The sequence below is a fragment of the Nicotiana attenuata genome, unplaced genomic scaffold, assembly GCF_001879085.1.
Source record: "Nicotiana attenuata strain UT unplaced genomic scaffold, NIATTr2, whole genome shotgun sequence".
NCBI classification, from domain to species: Eukaryota; Viridiplantae; Streptophyta; class Magnoliopsida; order Solanales; family Solanaceae; genus Nicotiana; species Nicotiana attenuata.
Genome location: NW_017674360.1, coordinates 11,330 through 28,170, shown reverse-complemented (window position 1 = coordinate 28,170; position 16,841 = coordinate 11,330).

The window sequence follows — 16,841 nt, the reverse complement described above, 5'->3', positions numbered from 1 at the left end:
ACGCACGATTCCATGAGAATAAAATATATATATATATATATATATAATGCCGAGGTGTGCGGTCCGATCCAACATTAAAGTAAATTGTGCACTGCAGAGCGTCGAATGGCGCGAACCATAGATGCATCTATTAACCTGCCGAGGCGATCAGCCCACTCCCATGAGAGTAGTAGAAGGAACTCGCGAATCATACATGCGACGCAGTCAATTACATTTTTAAAGATTTTCCCCGCTCGCAATCATACATGCGACACGGTCATATATAGATTTATTAAGTTATTGTAAGATTCCTCAATTCTCTTTTGAAAACACTAAGTTTAATGGAAATGCTTAAAGTCTTAAATACCTCAATTTAAATTCTTCACAAGTCAAACAACAAACATAAATCAACAACAATATCAACAAGGCATGATGTAGCCTAAAACTACCCGGACATAGGCATAATAGTAGCTACGCACGGACTCTCGTCACCTCGTGCGTACTTAGCCCCAACAAATAGGAGCACATATTTAATTATTTCACCTATGGGGTTAATTCCCTCTTACAAGGTTAGAAAGGAGACTTACCTCGCTCCAAAGTTCCATAACCGGCTCCCAAGCCCTTCCGACGACTCAAACTAATGCCCAACGCTCCAAAACTAGTCAATAATTATGTAAACTCATTAATATATACTCAAATACCCATTATAGTCCTATTTACAATAGTTTTCAACTCCGCTTGAAAAGTCGATAAAATCATCCTCAGACCCACGTGCTCGGATTCCGAAAATTTTCGAAGATAAACGTTACCCATAACACCACGAACTCAATTATATAATTTATTCCAAGTTCCATGTCCAATTTCGTGGTTAAAATACTAAAATATAAATTTCTAGGTTTTTCTTCAAAATCCAAAATTTCCACTAATTTTTCATGTTAAAAATCTAGATATAATCCAAGTAATTAACTTGCAATAGGTGGGAATCACTTACCTTGACATAGATGATGAAGATGGAGCTCCAAAATCGCTCCTAGGTCGTCTCCCATGGAGAAAATGAGATGAAATGAGCCAAGCCCATTTTTGCAAACTTATACACTGCCAGGCAACCCTTCTTCGTATTCGCGGGCCTCCCACCGCGTTCGCGATGAACAAAATTCTTGAAAGCCATTCCCAAACTCTTCTCAGACAGCCTCTAGTATAATGGTCATAACTTCTTGTACAAAACTCCAAATGACAAATGGTTTAACCTTTCGAAATCTAGATACCAAGATCTACAACTTTCATGGTTTGATCATCTCCCAATTCCATATAGGTTTTGAGATATAAGCCGCCAAAGACAGCCCTGTGCAACACAAATTACTTCTCCGTCTTTCCGGACAGCCTGTAGTGTACCAGCCATAACTTTTTGTACATATGTCACGACCCAAAATCCACTAAGGAACATGATGGCGCCGGACACCGCTGTCAAGCAAGCCAACCATAAATACTTAATTAAATTGTCGTTTAACTAATTGCGAAAACTATGATTTTCCTTCAATTTGGCTAGTAAAAGATAATCTTTACAAAATAAATAAAAGAATATTTAGAAGTTAATACAGAATACCCCATAATCATCCTAGAACCCGGTGTCACAAGTGCATGAGCAGTTGCTAGGAAATAATGTAATACAACAACTGTCCGGAATACAAATTGGACAGAAAAGAAAATACAGTACAATACTCTGAAGGAGACTCTGCTGGATGCGGGTCGTCTCGAGAGGTGCACCTAAACCGTATCAACCACACCACTGCGCCAAACTAGGCCACTAGACATACATGTGCCTGTGCAATAAAAATGCACAGCAAGTGTAGTATGAGTACAAAAACAACGTGTACCCAGTAAGTATTCCGTCTAACCTCGAAGAAGTAGAGACGAGAGGTCAACTTCGGCACTTACTAGTGGTCCAATAATAATATATTAATAATGTGAATAATCATGGATTTATTAAAAATGACAGTAAACTCAAGTAAGTCAAGAAACAAGTAAACATTCTTTTTTATATTTAGAAGTCTCCAAATTCATAATCCATTATTTATCAATTTATCTCAGACCAAGGAGGCAATATCAATTTGTAAATCTCAAGCAAGCATTACAAGCATGCGCAAATCATACCGAGGTCGTACGGCCCGATCCAATAAATATTTAAATTGTGCACTATCAGAGGGTCGAATGGTGCGAACCATAGATGCATCTATTACCCCGCTCGCGAGTCATACGTGCGACGTGGTCGAATATAAATAAAAGATTTACCCCGCTCGCGAATCATATGTGCGACACAGGTACTCATAGATACACACATTCAAACAGTTAATTAAGAATTCATCACGAAACAATTATCCAAGGAAAGGTCAATTCTCTTTTAACGATTTAAGAAAATGAGGTTTAACCCTTTTTAGAAATTCTTTTACTAACTCGATATGATTTAGGCAATTTCAGTTGTCTATAAGATTACAAATATTTCGGGTATAGCATGCTTTTGGGTCCTAGACTACCCGGACTTAAACATAATAGTAGCTACGCACGGACTCTCGTCACCTCGTGCGTACGTAGCCCCCACAAATAGGAGCACATAACCAATTATTTCACCTATGGGGACGATTCCCTCTTACAAGGTTAGAAAGGAGACTTACCTCACTCCGAAGTCTAATAACCGGCTTCCAAGCCCCTTCTGACGACCCAAACCGATGCCCTAACGCTCCAAAACTAGCCAAATAACGGACAAACCAATGAAAATACACCCTAATACTCATAACAATTCAATTTATATAAAATCCCAACTCCGCTCGAAAAGTTGACAAAATCGCCCTCGGGCCCACGTGCCCGGATTCCAAAATTTTTCGAAGATAAAGTTTACCCCCAACCTCACGAACTCAAATATATAATTGGCTCTCAATTTCAGTCCAAAATCGTGGTCAAAATCCAAGAATACAAATTTCCTAGGTTTTCTTCAAAATCCCAAAATTTCAACTAATTTACATGATTTTTCATGTTAAAATCTAGATATAATCCAAGTAATTAACTTGCAATATGTGGGAATCACTTACCTTGACATGGATGATGAAAATGGAGCTTCAAAATCGCTCCTAGGTCGGCTCATATGGAGAAAATGAGATGAAATGAGCCAAACCCTTTTCTTTACACTTACACTACCCCAGACGACTCTTCTTCGCGTTCGCGAGAACACAATCGCGTTCGCGAAGAAGAAAATTCCCAAAAACCATTTTCCAAACTCTTCTCAGATAGCCTCTAGTATAATAGCCATAACTGTTTGTACAAAATTCTAAATGATAAATGGTTTTTACTGTTTTGGAAACTAGACACTATGATCTACAACTTTCATGTTTTTGTTATCTCCTAATTCCTTATAGATTTTTAGATATAAGCTGCCAAAGTCAGCCCTGTGCAACACAAATTTCTTCTTCATCTTCCCGGACAGCTTGTAGTGTACCAGCCATAACTTTTTGTACACAAATCCAAATGCTAAATGGTTTACTTTTCTGAAAACTAGACACAAAGGCTAGAACTTTTATTGTTGGATCATCCCCAAATTCCTCATAGATTGCGAGATATGAGCATTCGAATCAGACCTGTGCAACAGGGATTTCCTTCTTCCCCAAATTCCTCAAAACGACCGGTCGGGTCATTACAACATAAATCCAAATTCCAAATGGTTTACTTGTCCGAAAACTAGACACAAAGGGCTACAACTTTAATTTTTGGATCATCTCCAAATTCCTTATAGATTGCGAAATATGAGCCTCCGAAGTCAGACTTGTGCAACAGAGATTTCCTTCTTCGCGAATGCGAAGAACAAAGTCCCTGAAGACAAATCCTTCTTCGCGAATGCGAGAGGATCCTCGCGAACGCAAAGAGAAACACCAGACACCAGCATCAGCTATTGCAAAACAGCCCAAAATGATTCGAAACCACCCCGAAACACACCCGAGGCCCCCGGGGCCCCGTCCAATCACACAAACCAGTCCCATAACATAACACGGACCTGTGCGAGGCCTCAAATCACATCAAAAAATGTCGAAATCATGAATCGCAACCCAATTCAAGCTTAATGAACTTTAGAACTTCAAACTTCTACATTCGATGTCGAAACCTATCAAATCACGTCCGATTGACCTTAAATTTTACACACAAGTCACATTAGACATTACGGACCTACTCCAACTTCCGAATTAGAGTCCGATCCCGATATCAAAAAGTCCACTTCCGGTCAAACTTCTCAAAAACCTTCAAATTTCTAACTTTCGCCAAATGACCCCAAAATGACTTACGGAGCTCCGAATCCACTTCCGGACGAGCTCCGAATACCAGAATCACCATACGGAGCTATTTCCAAACTCGAAATCCAAAACGGACATCGATAACATTGAAATGCACTACAACCCAAACTTATGAAATTCTTCCAAAATGTCAACTTCTACAATAGGCGCCGAAACGCTCACGGTTCCTCTGATGACAATAGCCGAAATTTCACGAATCCAATGCTCCCAATGCATCTCATGACATATATAAGTCCTGTTCCCACTCCTGCAGTACCGCCACGACGGAAGAGTTGTGTAGAAATTCATAACCAACTGCCGAGTCAATAATCGTTGAGTTTATACTCCTGACATGAACCATTACCTCATTCTGAACCAAATAATGGTATTTGCTCTTCGATATACTTCATATAATCCGATCGCACTGATCCTAGATCCAATAATCACGTCTCACCCAGTACGAGCTGCTCAAACAACAAGCCACCCCAGACATGTCCAAAAAGTCTCACATGATGCCATAATGTGCTAATAGGCTACAAACTTGAATGTGATACATAAGGAAAATGAACTCTGGAAGGGACTGCTCAACTCACGCAACTAATTAGACAACTGAAAAGGTGTTATAAACCTTCCTCAGAAAAATGAGAAACAAAACACACAAAATAGAATATAGGGGGCTATACCCAACATCCCTGTGTTGCGGCGTGCAAACCGATCCAAACAACATACCCGTGGCGGCGTGCCACCCGATCCACACATAAATCTATATAAGGAGATACATACCGAGCTAGAGTGCTCATTACTACCAAATACCGAATATCGGCCACAAGCACGCTAAGTGCATAATACCATCCCTGGGGAGACATAGCGCCATACGCTACAAACTCAAGCACAATTGAGGTACGATATATGATCTGAATCTCAAGAGCCATCCTGCTCACATAACACCATCGCTACACAAAACCTCAACACATAAGAAAATTATCAAGCCGTCTCACAACTCATACAGTACAATATAGTATTACATGAAATAGCCGTCGACGAGGTAACCTCCAACGTCCGAAAACTTCTCCATAAGGAGTGCTATGCTGAAATGAACACATCTGGCCTGATATAGAGCCCATATTCATATTTAAATCCACCCATCGACCTCGAGCCGATTCTGACCGCATCGTACTAGGCTAATAACCTTTCAAGGGTCCATAATAACCCCTTTTTCCCATGACTCACAAGAACAACCCTCATGTCTGGAGCAAACCTCCACAGTCCACAACCCAATAAACCGAGTGCCCTCCAGGCATAAATTCTTAAATTAGTGATACTACCACAATCTTCACACTTGGGTTAAATCTTCAATCAATCAGTGACTACATGTCTCACTTATACAATCTTCCCGTGAGGTTCGCTCCCACGACCTTCCGCACTAGATAACGAGTCTGCACATCTATACCACCGGTCACACTAATATTGTAAAGCATATCAAGAATCTGTAACCAAGATGCAAAGCCTCCGACACAAAATGCCGATCTCAGGTGACGTTGAAGACAACACCAGCTTACTCCAAACATCTAAATCCCCTTCCTGCTCATCCGAGCTCGTGTCATCCTCGTCAAACACCACACCGCGACCTTGATCCTCACTTTCAAATTTTGTACCGCTCACTACACCTAACAAGCCAAAATGCGATAGTACAAGAATTTCATCATAACTCCTGCACCACTAATATGGTAAACACTTCATCACCTAGAAACTCTTTACTTAACTCATTCCAAGAGAACCATAGCAACACACGAGTAACTTTTCATAACCGTAGAACATTCAAATCCTCGAGTAGTGGTCTAAACCAATAACCCTTCCGGGATTCGCCTACACATAACAGGCCATAATACTTGAATAATTACAAATAAAATCAATTACGGCGGCCGTCGAGCCTCGCACGTACCGCCACCACTATGCCAATTCGACCATCACTAACCAATCTAACTTCTTCTAATTCCTCCTTAACTTTCCTTAGAGATAATAATAGCTCCATTCCTTACATCACCAACCTAAATCCGTACTCACCTTGAGTGACCCCATTCCATAAGACCGCATTTTCTCCAAACCCATAAACCGTTTCATACCCTCCTTGCACGCACATTCGCATCTTCAATTGATACACCCATTCTGATAATTCCTCTACGAATCCGAAGTCTTTTTCTCTTCTTCCTCCTAATGCTACACTGCAAGTCAAAAACATCATAGAACATTCCGAACCTCTTATCATAATCTGCTACAAAAGCTCGATTCTTAACCATACTGTGGGCTTGAATCCTTAGGCACCGCATTTGTTTAACCTTTGAATTCAGTAGGACCGTTGTTGAGAGCCACCGGCTCTGGCTTGGTCCCGAATATAATCAACTTCAAGGATCCGCTAGCACATGAAGACTCATTTTAATGAAGCACCCGGCTGAATCACTTCCCAAAGCCTGAACATGAGTCAATAAGGCCAACTATTGAACACCTTTATCAATTCCTTTGCTCAAATTACCACTTATGTTCTTTTCCCTTAGCCGAAATAACTCACTAATACGCCGATAACCCGAACCTGACAAATAGATAACCATGCAACCCAATCGTAGGCGGTGGGACTCTCCCACTTAGCTTGAAGCCACTATTACACAACTCTGGAACCCACCAAGATTCTCTCTTCATTGTTGACATGATATTGCACAACCAACCAGCCAAATTCCTCAAAACCTTCCTGTTAACCATTCTATGAACACTCTAAATCATTAGCCACGTTTACATATGCTACCTCTTACCGGATAACCAGTAGAATTCTTTGTGGAAGCTTTGCCAACCACGCGATCGGTGACCTACTCACAAGAGATAACCCACCTGTGGAAATTACACACTGACATCTTCCAACGTCGCTGCATGGGGTACAATCAATACGACATCTATAACCCATCCTGAGCCAGCACTCATTCACCAACTGTACAGGTCTGTTCACTTCTCGTGGACATCAACTAAATGTGCAACAATACCTTCCAATCCCAAGTCATGTTGTATCCTTCTTCGTATCAAGCAAATCATTTCTGTTATATCAAATCTCCCACCGTATAATAGCCAATAATTCAAATTAAGCCTGTAGACCCAATCACCGTACACTAAAATTCCCAAATCATTCCACTCTTTCCTTAAGGTGTGTAGTTATCCTGCCACTAAACCCATACACTACTCTGCCGCTCTCCCACTTTGGTCAAACTCACTCTTTTAAGCAACTACTTGACTCTTGTCTCCCACACTTGGTCTTCCAGGAGTTTAATCACCACAAAAAACTTCCTACATGTCCATCCCCATCCTTCGCTGCCCAGCCGTCGCCTTAAATCAAAATATCTCTCTGCAGCACTTGAACCAATAGATCGTTACTCCGTCAACCCAAACCTAAACATTTATAGTCCGGTTATCCTTCCTCCACAGGAAATAAAACACTGAATCTCTGAATCATGCATTGAGTAAACCTCCTTCCAAGTCAACCACTGCTCCTACACATAAACAAGCATCCTACCATTACATCAATACTGTGCGGCAACAACCCATGAGCATTATAGTAACCTATGCATAGCCTCAAAGCTCTCAGAAGTACAACTAGTGAGCTGAAATGACGGAATATCCTTCCACACGGCGACGACAATAGTCCAATCAACTATGCAGGGGGAAACATCTCGCACCACATCTGTAGTACCATTTCAATTCCTCAATTCCCAGTTTATAATAAGCGCTTCGTGTTGCATAAGACTGAGTAGGAAAGAAACAAAGGCATAAGCCTCGAAGAAATCAAACCGCACAATGAGGAATCAAGAAGGGAAGTGCTCCTAACAGTCCTGTAGCCTCACGAAGATTAGTCAAGACGTCTCTGTACCGATCCGCAAGAATCTAGTAGACTTCCTCATGACTCGTGAGGCCTACGTGAACCTAGTGCTCCAATACCATGTTGTCACGGCCCAAATTCAATAAATGTCATGATAGCGCCGGACACCACTGTCAGGCAAGCCAACACCAAGAAGTTAATTAAATCCTCAGTTTAGTATTTTTGAATCATTTATTTCCTTACATTAAATAATAAATAATGAACTTCACTAAGTAAATAATGATGTATTTAACAAATTTAAATACTAAATAATCCCATAATCATCCCAGAACCCGGTGTCACAAGTGCATGAGAAATTTCTAGGAATATAAAGAGGTAATACAACGACTGCCCGGAGTACAAATTGGACAAAAAGAAAATACAATACTTTGAAAGAGACTCTGCCAGCTGGGGTCGTCTCGAGAGGTGCAGCTCACCTAAGTCTCCGTATCAACCATGCCGCTACGCCCACTAGGCCACTAGAGATACATGTGCTTGGGCAACAAAAATGCAAAGCAAGTATAGTATGAATACAAAAATAATGCGTACCCAGTAAGTATCCAGTCTAACCTCGAAGAAGTAGTGACGAGGGATCGACTTCGACACTTTCTAGTGGTCCAATAATATCGGGTACAGTAATGAAGTGAATAAACATGAAATAGAGTAAATGTATGAAATGAACAAGTATACAAAACGTGATACAATTCCCCTCTTTATAATTACTCATACTCTCAGCTAGCAAGTTCCCTCCGTAACCGAAGCATATACATAGATATAGTTGATTTCATTAAGGGAGTTGTCATAATTCAAATCGGGGAAAAATCCCCAGATATACTGGCTTCTAGCCAAATTTCTCGCACGATTCCATGAGAATAATACATATATACATATATACACACATATATATATATATATATATATATATATATATATATATATATATATATATATATATATATATATATATATATATATGCCGAGGTGTACTGCTCGATCCAACATAAGAGTAAACTGTGCACAGCCAGTGGATCGAATGGCGCAAACCATAGATGCATCTATTAACCTGCCGAGGCGATCGGCCCGCTCCCATGAGAGTAGTAGAAGAAAATACCTTGCTCGCGAATCATACATGCGATGCGGTCAATTATATTTATAAGGATTTTTCTCGCTCGCGAATCATACATGCGACGCGGTCATATATATATAGATTTCTTAAGTAATTGTAAGATTCCTCAATTCTCTTTTGAAAATACTAAGTTTAATGGAAACGCTTAAATACTTAAATACCTCAATTCAAATTTTTTACAAGGGAAACAAACATAAATCAACAACAATATCAACAAGGCATGATGTAGCCTAAAACTACCCAGACATAGGCATAATAGTAGCTACGCACGGACTCTCGTCACCTCGTGCGTACTTAGCCCCCACAAATAGGAGCACATATTTAATTATTTCACCTATGAGGTTAATTCCCTCTTATAATGTTAGAAAGGAGACTTACCTCGCTCCAAAGTTCCATAACCGGCTCCCAAGCCCTTCCTACGACTCAAACCGATGCCCAACGCTCCAAAACTAGTCAATAATTATGCAAACTCATTAATATATACTCATACACCCATTATAATCCTATTTACAATAATTTCTAACTCTGCTTGAAAAGTCAAAAAAATCATCCTTGGGCCCACGAGCCCGGATTCCGAAATTTTCGAACCCATAACAGCACGAACTCAAATATATAATTTATTCCAAGTTCCATGTCCAATTTCGTGGTCAAAATCCAAAAATATAAATTTCTAGGTTTTTCTTCAAAATCCCAAATTTCCACTAATTTCCCATTATTTTCCAAGTTAATATCTAGATATAATCCATGTAATTAACTTGCAATAGGTGGGAATCACTTACCTTGACATAGATGATGAAGATAGAGCTCCAAAATCGCTCCTAGGTCGTCTCCCATGGAGGAAATGATATAAAATGAGCCAAACCCATTTTTGCAAACTTATACACTGCCATGAAATCCTTCTTCGCGTTCGCGATGAACAAAATTCTCGAAATTCATTCCCAAACTCTTCTCAGATAGCCTCTAGTATAATGGTCATAACTTTTTGTACAAAATTGTAAATGACAAATGGTTTAACTTCCAGAAAACTAGACACCAAGATCAACAACTCTCATGTTTTAGTCATCTCCCAATTCCTTATAGGTTTTGAGATATAAGCCGCCAAAGTCAGCCCCATGCAACACAAATTTCTTCTTCATCTCCCCAGAAAGACTGTAGTGTACCAGCATAACTTTTTGTACAAAAATCCAAATGCTAAATGATTTAGTTTTCTGACAACTAGATACTAAGGGCTTCAACTTTCATTTTTTGGATCATTTCCAAATTCTTTATAGATTGCGAGATATGAGCCTCCAAAGTGAGACCTGTGCAACAAAGATTTCCTTCTTCGCAAACGCGAAGAACAAAGTCGCTGAAGCCAAATCCTTCTTCGCGAACGCGAGAGGATTCTCGCGAACGCGAAGAACAACACCAGACACCAGCATCAGCTATTGCAAAACAGCCCGAAATGATCCGAAACCACCCCGAAACACACCCGAGGCCCACAGAGCCCCGTCCAATCACACAAACGAGTCCCATAACATAACACGGACATGCTTAAGGCCTCAAATCACATCAAACAACATCGAAATCATGAATCACACCCAATTCAAGCTTAATGAACTTTAGAATTTCAAACTTCTACATTCGATGTCGAAACCTATCAAATCACATCCGATTGACCTCAAATTTTGCACACAAGTCACATTCGACATTACAGACCTACTCCTACTTCCGAAATTGGAATCCGACCCTGATATCGAATATTGCACTTCTGGTCAAACTTCTCAAAAACCTTCAAATTTCTAACTTTCACCAAATGACCCCAAAATGACCTACGGACCTCCGAATCCACTTCCGGACGCGCTCCCAATACCAGAATCACCATACGGAGCTATTCCCAGACTCAAAATCCCAAACAAACATCGATAATATTGAAATGCACTGCAACCCAAATTTATGCAATTCTTCTAAAATGTCAACTTCCACAATAGGCGGCGAAACGCTCATAGGTCATCCAAAACCCGATCCAGACATACGCCCAAGTCCAAAATCATCATACGAACCTGTTGGAACCTTCAAATCCCGATTCCAAAGTTGTTTACTCAAAAATCAAACCTTAGTCAATTCTTTCAACTTAAAGCTTCCGAAATGAGAATTTTCTTTCCGAATCAACTCCGAACTTTCCGAAATTCAATTTCGATCATGCGTGCAAGTCATAATGCCTGAAGTGAAGCTACTCATGGCCTCAAACTGCCGAACGACGCGCTAGAGCTCAAAACGACCTTTCAGATCGTTACAATAAGAATTCTCTCTTTCTACTTTTCTAGTATTTTTCTTTTATTATTTTATAATAGAACGTGCGATTCAGTAAGTATTAATATTGCTTTCACGTAGTATTGTTAGCAATACGTATTTCTTAGGGAATTTAAAAAAATGGAGTCAATGATATAAGTTTGATGTGGTAGAAGTGGTCTTGATGAAATGAATCATTTTTAATTTTTATGGTAAATTGGTGTACATACATTCCAAAAGTAGGCCATGCTCCTCTATATATATTTGCTCCTTTCTATTGGTCTTTCATCAGATGTTCTGTACTGGTATTGAGATTCTAATTAATTCGGATTCACGCTACATAAGACCTATTTAAGAGAGAAAAGCTCACAGAACTCGAATCCGAGACCTCTATTTAAAAGCAAAGATCATAATGATCCTAGGCCTTAAGGGCATTATTTCGAACTTATCGAAGTAACAACCCGTCTTTAGTTCGAGCGAGGTCGAACCTCTATATCTTTGCCACAAAGGCAAAATACATAAGTTGCCTCCTGAACTCTGGACCAAATCCTGTTACACACTTTGTGACCAAAAAAATTATTTTACACACTGAACCTTTCTAGAATGCATATAATACACACCTTTTTTTCTTGACCAGTTTACTGAAACATGTGTGATATCACGCACCAATAAAATCATGACACGTGTTATTAATTCTTTTTTAAAAAGAAGATATTTAAAATTACTCATATATCCCCAATTTGAAAAATCCTCGAACTTCTCCATCTTCTGTTGCGTCGTCGCTGACACCACCAGAAAAAATCCATAGCCACGCTTCTTAACTTCATCCATATTCAATTTTGCAATGATTCCTCTGAATCAAACCCACGACCGAGAATGGAATAGATGAAAAGAAAAATTGCAACTCCTCTATTTTTCATTTTCCTCCTCCATTTTCGGATCTCATACCATAACCAAACAAAGCAAATTAGAGTTAATTTTTCATTCTCATAGATTAAACAACTCCATTGTGAATAGAATCTTAAACCTAGCCTTATATGAAGGAAACTCGGTTGGGGATTTTATAATTTCAGTCATTCTCATGAAATACAGAAAAGAGATTATTTTTTATTTATGTAAAGTTTAAGTGGCTTGTGGGTTTTAATGATAGAAAAAGAATCTAGAGAAGTTTGAAAGGAAAATTAAAAAAAATCACAACCCTTCCTTTAAGTTCTTTATCACGAGTTTTGCCGATTTTGGTAAATTACAGAGGAAGAGAAGAAACGAAATGGGTGTTTGCGAAAGACCGGAGAGGAAGGAGGGGGGAGGGGGGTGTTCTAGTAGTCTAGCTATCTGTCTGGCGTGCGTTCCTGATACCTGATCGAGATCTCACGGTGAGCTGCCCCTTCTGAGTCGTTCAGCAGCATGCCGGAGTCTCTTCTTTTTGTCATTTACTGTCTATTCTATCTCAGGTAGTAAGATTAGTTGTATTTTCGTACATTCTAACTAGTTGCCCTAGTACTTGTGACACTAGTTCCTGGCACACACATTAGTAGACTATTACTTTTGGGTTGTATTTCTATTATTATGACTTCCCTTAGTCTTTTCCCGATTCGTTTGCCTTATAAATCTGCTAATGTTCGACTGTTTTAAATTTTAGTTAAGTAAATGTCGAGAGTGATTATCCAAAAGAATGAGAACTCACTAGTTGATTAGGGTTGGCTTGCCTAACAACGGTGTTGGGCGCCATCACAACCTATAATGAAAATTGGGTCGTGAAAAAAATATATATAATGCTCTTTATCACGAGTTTTGCCAATTTTTGTAAATTACAGAGGAAGAGAACAAACGAAATGGGTGTTTGGGGAAGACCAGAGAGGAAGGAGGGGGAGGGTCTGGGGAGTCCGGAACCAAAATGTGGTTCTTTGAGTCCAAAAGAACCACATTTTGGTTTCGGACTCGTAGTTTGGGTAAGACGTCTGACGACTTTTTTAATTGGAAAACTTACACAAATATCCCAAATAAGTCTAAACTTACCAACCTCTAGCCATTAGTCATAGACTTACTAAAACTATCCAAACACATATATAAATTGAAAACCCAAATAAATAAGGTTCTTTCTCTCAAATAATCACACGCAAAAATCCCCTTCCATATTTTTAAGCGTGATTAGCAACGTTTGACGTAAGGCGAAAAGGAAATTTCATGGATGAGGTAGCAAATAAGGTGATGAAATACAAAAAAAATAATATATACAATATTCCAAAAATCTAAGCAAAAAAGAAACTTTTTCAATGGGTATAGTTGAAATTCATTGAAAACACATAGATAAGTTAATATACGAAATTCGAGGAAGATTGCAGGTGATTTGGACTGGTTTTGTATCAAAATTCATAATTAAATCTAGTTCGAAAAATTCTTCTGCGACACATGTATCAAACATGTATCACGCATGTATCTCACACACAGGTATACATGGATATATATGTAATATACAATTGAAACAAATATGACACAAATATGATACACAAATGATACACAGTGTCATACACATATCATTTTTTTCATGTTCAGATTTTACTTCGAATTTTCAATTCAAACCACCTCAAAACTTCACCAAATCTTCCTAAAACCGAGATTCAAGCTCCTTAAAATGTACCCAATCTATTCTAATAACACTTACTCAAAAGAAAGCAAAAATTTAACCTTTTGTTTGGTTACAAATAACTAATTGGTTAATATTAGTAATATTTGGCTAATATTAGTAATATTTTGTTAATTGGCCAATTGTTGCAATGAGCTACTTATAATGGACATAGCTGGTAGTTTCACCTTTTTATTTGGATAAAAATAGAAAATAAAGGAAATATTTTTATTTCGACAAAATATTACAAGTTTTACGCGACTTAATTTTTTATTATGCACATGCAAGCCAAGTGTCAAAAAAGGTTTGTATTAGACACAATTAAGAAAGGTTGAGTGTGTAAGATGATTTTCGTGATTAGAAAATGTGTAACAGGAATTTGGTTTATAGTTTAGGGGTAACTTATATATTTTGCCCACCACAAACTATGGGGGTGTTCGCTAAGTGATCGCGGCCTACTCCGCACTACTATTTAAGCAGCGAGAGAGGGTCGGAGCAGCTTTTACCCGATTTAGGGTCGGGATCGAATCCTCAAAGAGCTAGAATTTGGAATCGAGTATCTATCTAGTGTAGAATTGTGTATGTGTTCTTAATTACACTCTATTCATTTTTGGGGTTTTTGTTTACTTCTACTATTATCAAACTACAAATGGTAATTGCAACTAAATTACGCTAAGAGTTATAATGCTACGAGTTGTTAAAATAGGTTTAAAAGGCACTAGGGAAGTGACTACCACCTAGGTGGTCAATTGACGGGTACTTGAATCTAAGGCACATTTGACATATTTGGGGGGTATATCATAACCGTTGCACGATTTTACCCACTCTACACCTCTCGGTGGTTTGAGTGATTCCGAATTGGCTTTCTCAAGACCAATTGGGTATGCAAATTTGCACAAGCAACTAGGGTTCAATTCGGGTATTACTCTCTCGAGGTTTAACCCTTTAATTGGGGCTATCAATCTCTTGAGTACGCCCCAATTCATTGTTGGACCAATTTCGGAGACTTGGGCTCTCTTTCTCAAGAAGAGCTCAAGTCAACTCAACACAAACTAGTGTTTGCAACCACTAATTCAGAAATTAACCATGAAATTTTCCCAAATAACAAACACCCATAGTCGATTTAGCCCTAAATTACAAGACCCATCAATTACCCATACTAGGGTTGAGCCACAACCCTAGCTTATGGGTCTAGCTACTCATGATTGAAGAAGAAAAGCAAGAAATAGATGAAGCAAAACTCATATTAATTAATCACTAAGTTAAACACAAAGATTCAATGATTAAAGTAGCTAAAATTGCCCAAAATGGCTTAGAAAGTCGAACCGACGAGTGCAGTTGCTTAATTACAATATCTGATACCCTAAAAATGGAAAAAAAAGCTATTTATACTGGGCTGAAAAATTTGGACAAAAATGCCCCTGCGGGGTTAGTGCGGACCGCACAAAATGGACCGCGGTCCGCACTAAGGCTTTGGACTTCAAAAACAGCTCTCTGAATCTTAGCATCACGGACCGCAGAGAATGGACTGCGGCCGCGGAGGCTTCCAGTGCGGTCCGCGTAAAATGGACCGCGGACCGTGGAGGCTTGGAACTCTAAAAATGGCACTCTCTAATTCTCCTCACCGCGGACCGCAGAGAATGAAATGCGGCCGCGGTGATCTTAGTGCGGACCGCACTAAATGGTAGTGCGGCCGCACTGCCTCTTGGCCTAAAAATCACCTCTCTGAATCTCCTAGTGCGGACCGCACAAAGTGGTGTGCGGCCGCACTAGGCCTGTTTAGCCTGAGCTTGTCTTGTCTTTGGCACTTGTGCAAGTTTCACTCCGTTTGAGCTGATCTTTGATATCTCGTCACTTTGATGATCAAACCTGCAATCAAGCACAACTTGTGAGCCTTTTGGGACTATTTTGTATGAATTTCTAATCAAAGCATAAGCAAGAAGGAGTATAAAATGCGTCAAAATCCCTAGTTATCAACTCCCCCAAACTTAAGCTTTTGCTTGTCCTCAAGAAAACAAAATAAGACCCACCCCTTAAGAGACTATCCAAGAAACATTCAGCTGTCCTAAAGTGACCTCAACTAGCCTCAATTGGGACTAACAATTGCCCTCAATACACATGAATCATTAACACATTTACTCTTTTAAACACACCATGGATCAAGTGCGACACAAGAGCATCAAGAATTGACTCAACACATCAAAGAACTATTTTCTATTACTTTGGTCATTGTGGAACCCAAACTCACACATCCTCAACTCTCCCTAAGAAATCCTCACCTTTAAGATAGTGGCACTCAGAACGAGGATAATGGGAATTCACTTATCTCTCTCAAGAAAAAGCCACAAGTCCGGCTCTAAGTACCATATGCTTGCCCCTTATGTGAGTATCCTCTAATGTAAGTTTCATTCAACTCAAGATCATATAGGGCTTTTGTGGAGATATTGTGAAGGCTTTTGGTTCAGGGTAGGAAATGTTCTGGTCTAAGTAGGTTCCATCTTCCCTTAAGCACTTCTTTTGATTCATTTGGCATCCATTCACTTGACTCTTTGAGTCATTTCACTTCTTTCTGAGGGGTTAGAGAGACACATTGTCACTCTTTCTTATGCATTTCAGACCTTTTTCTCCTTTTTT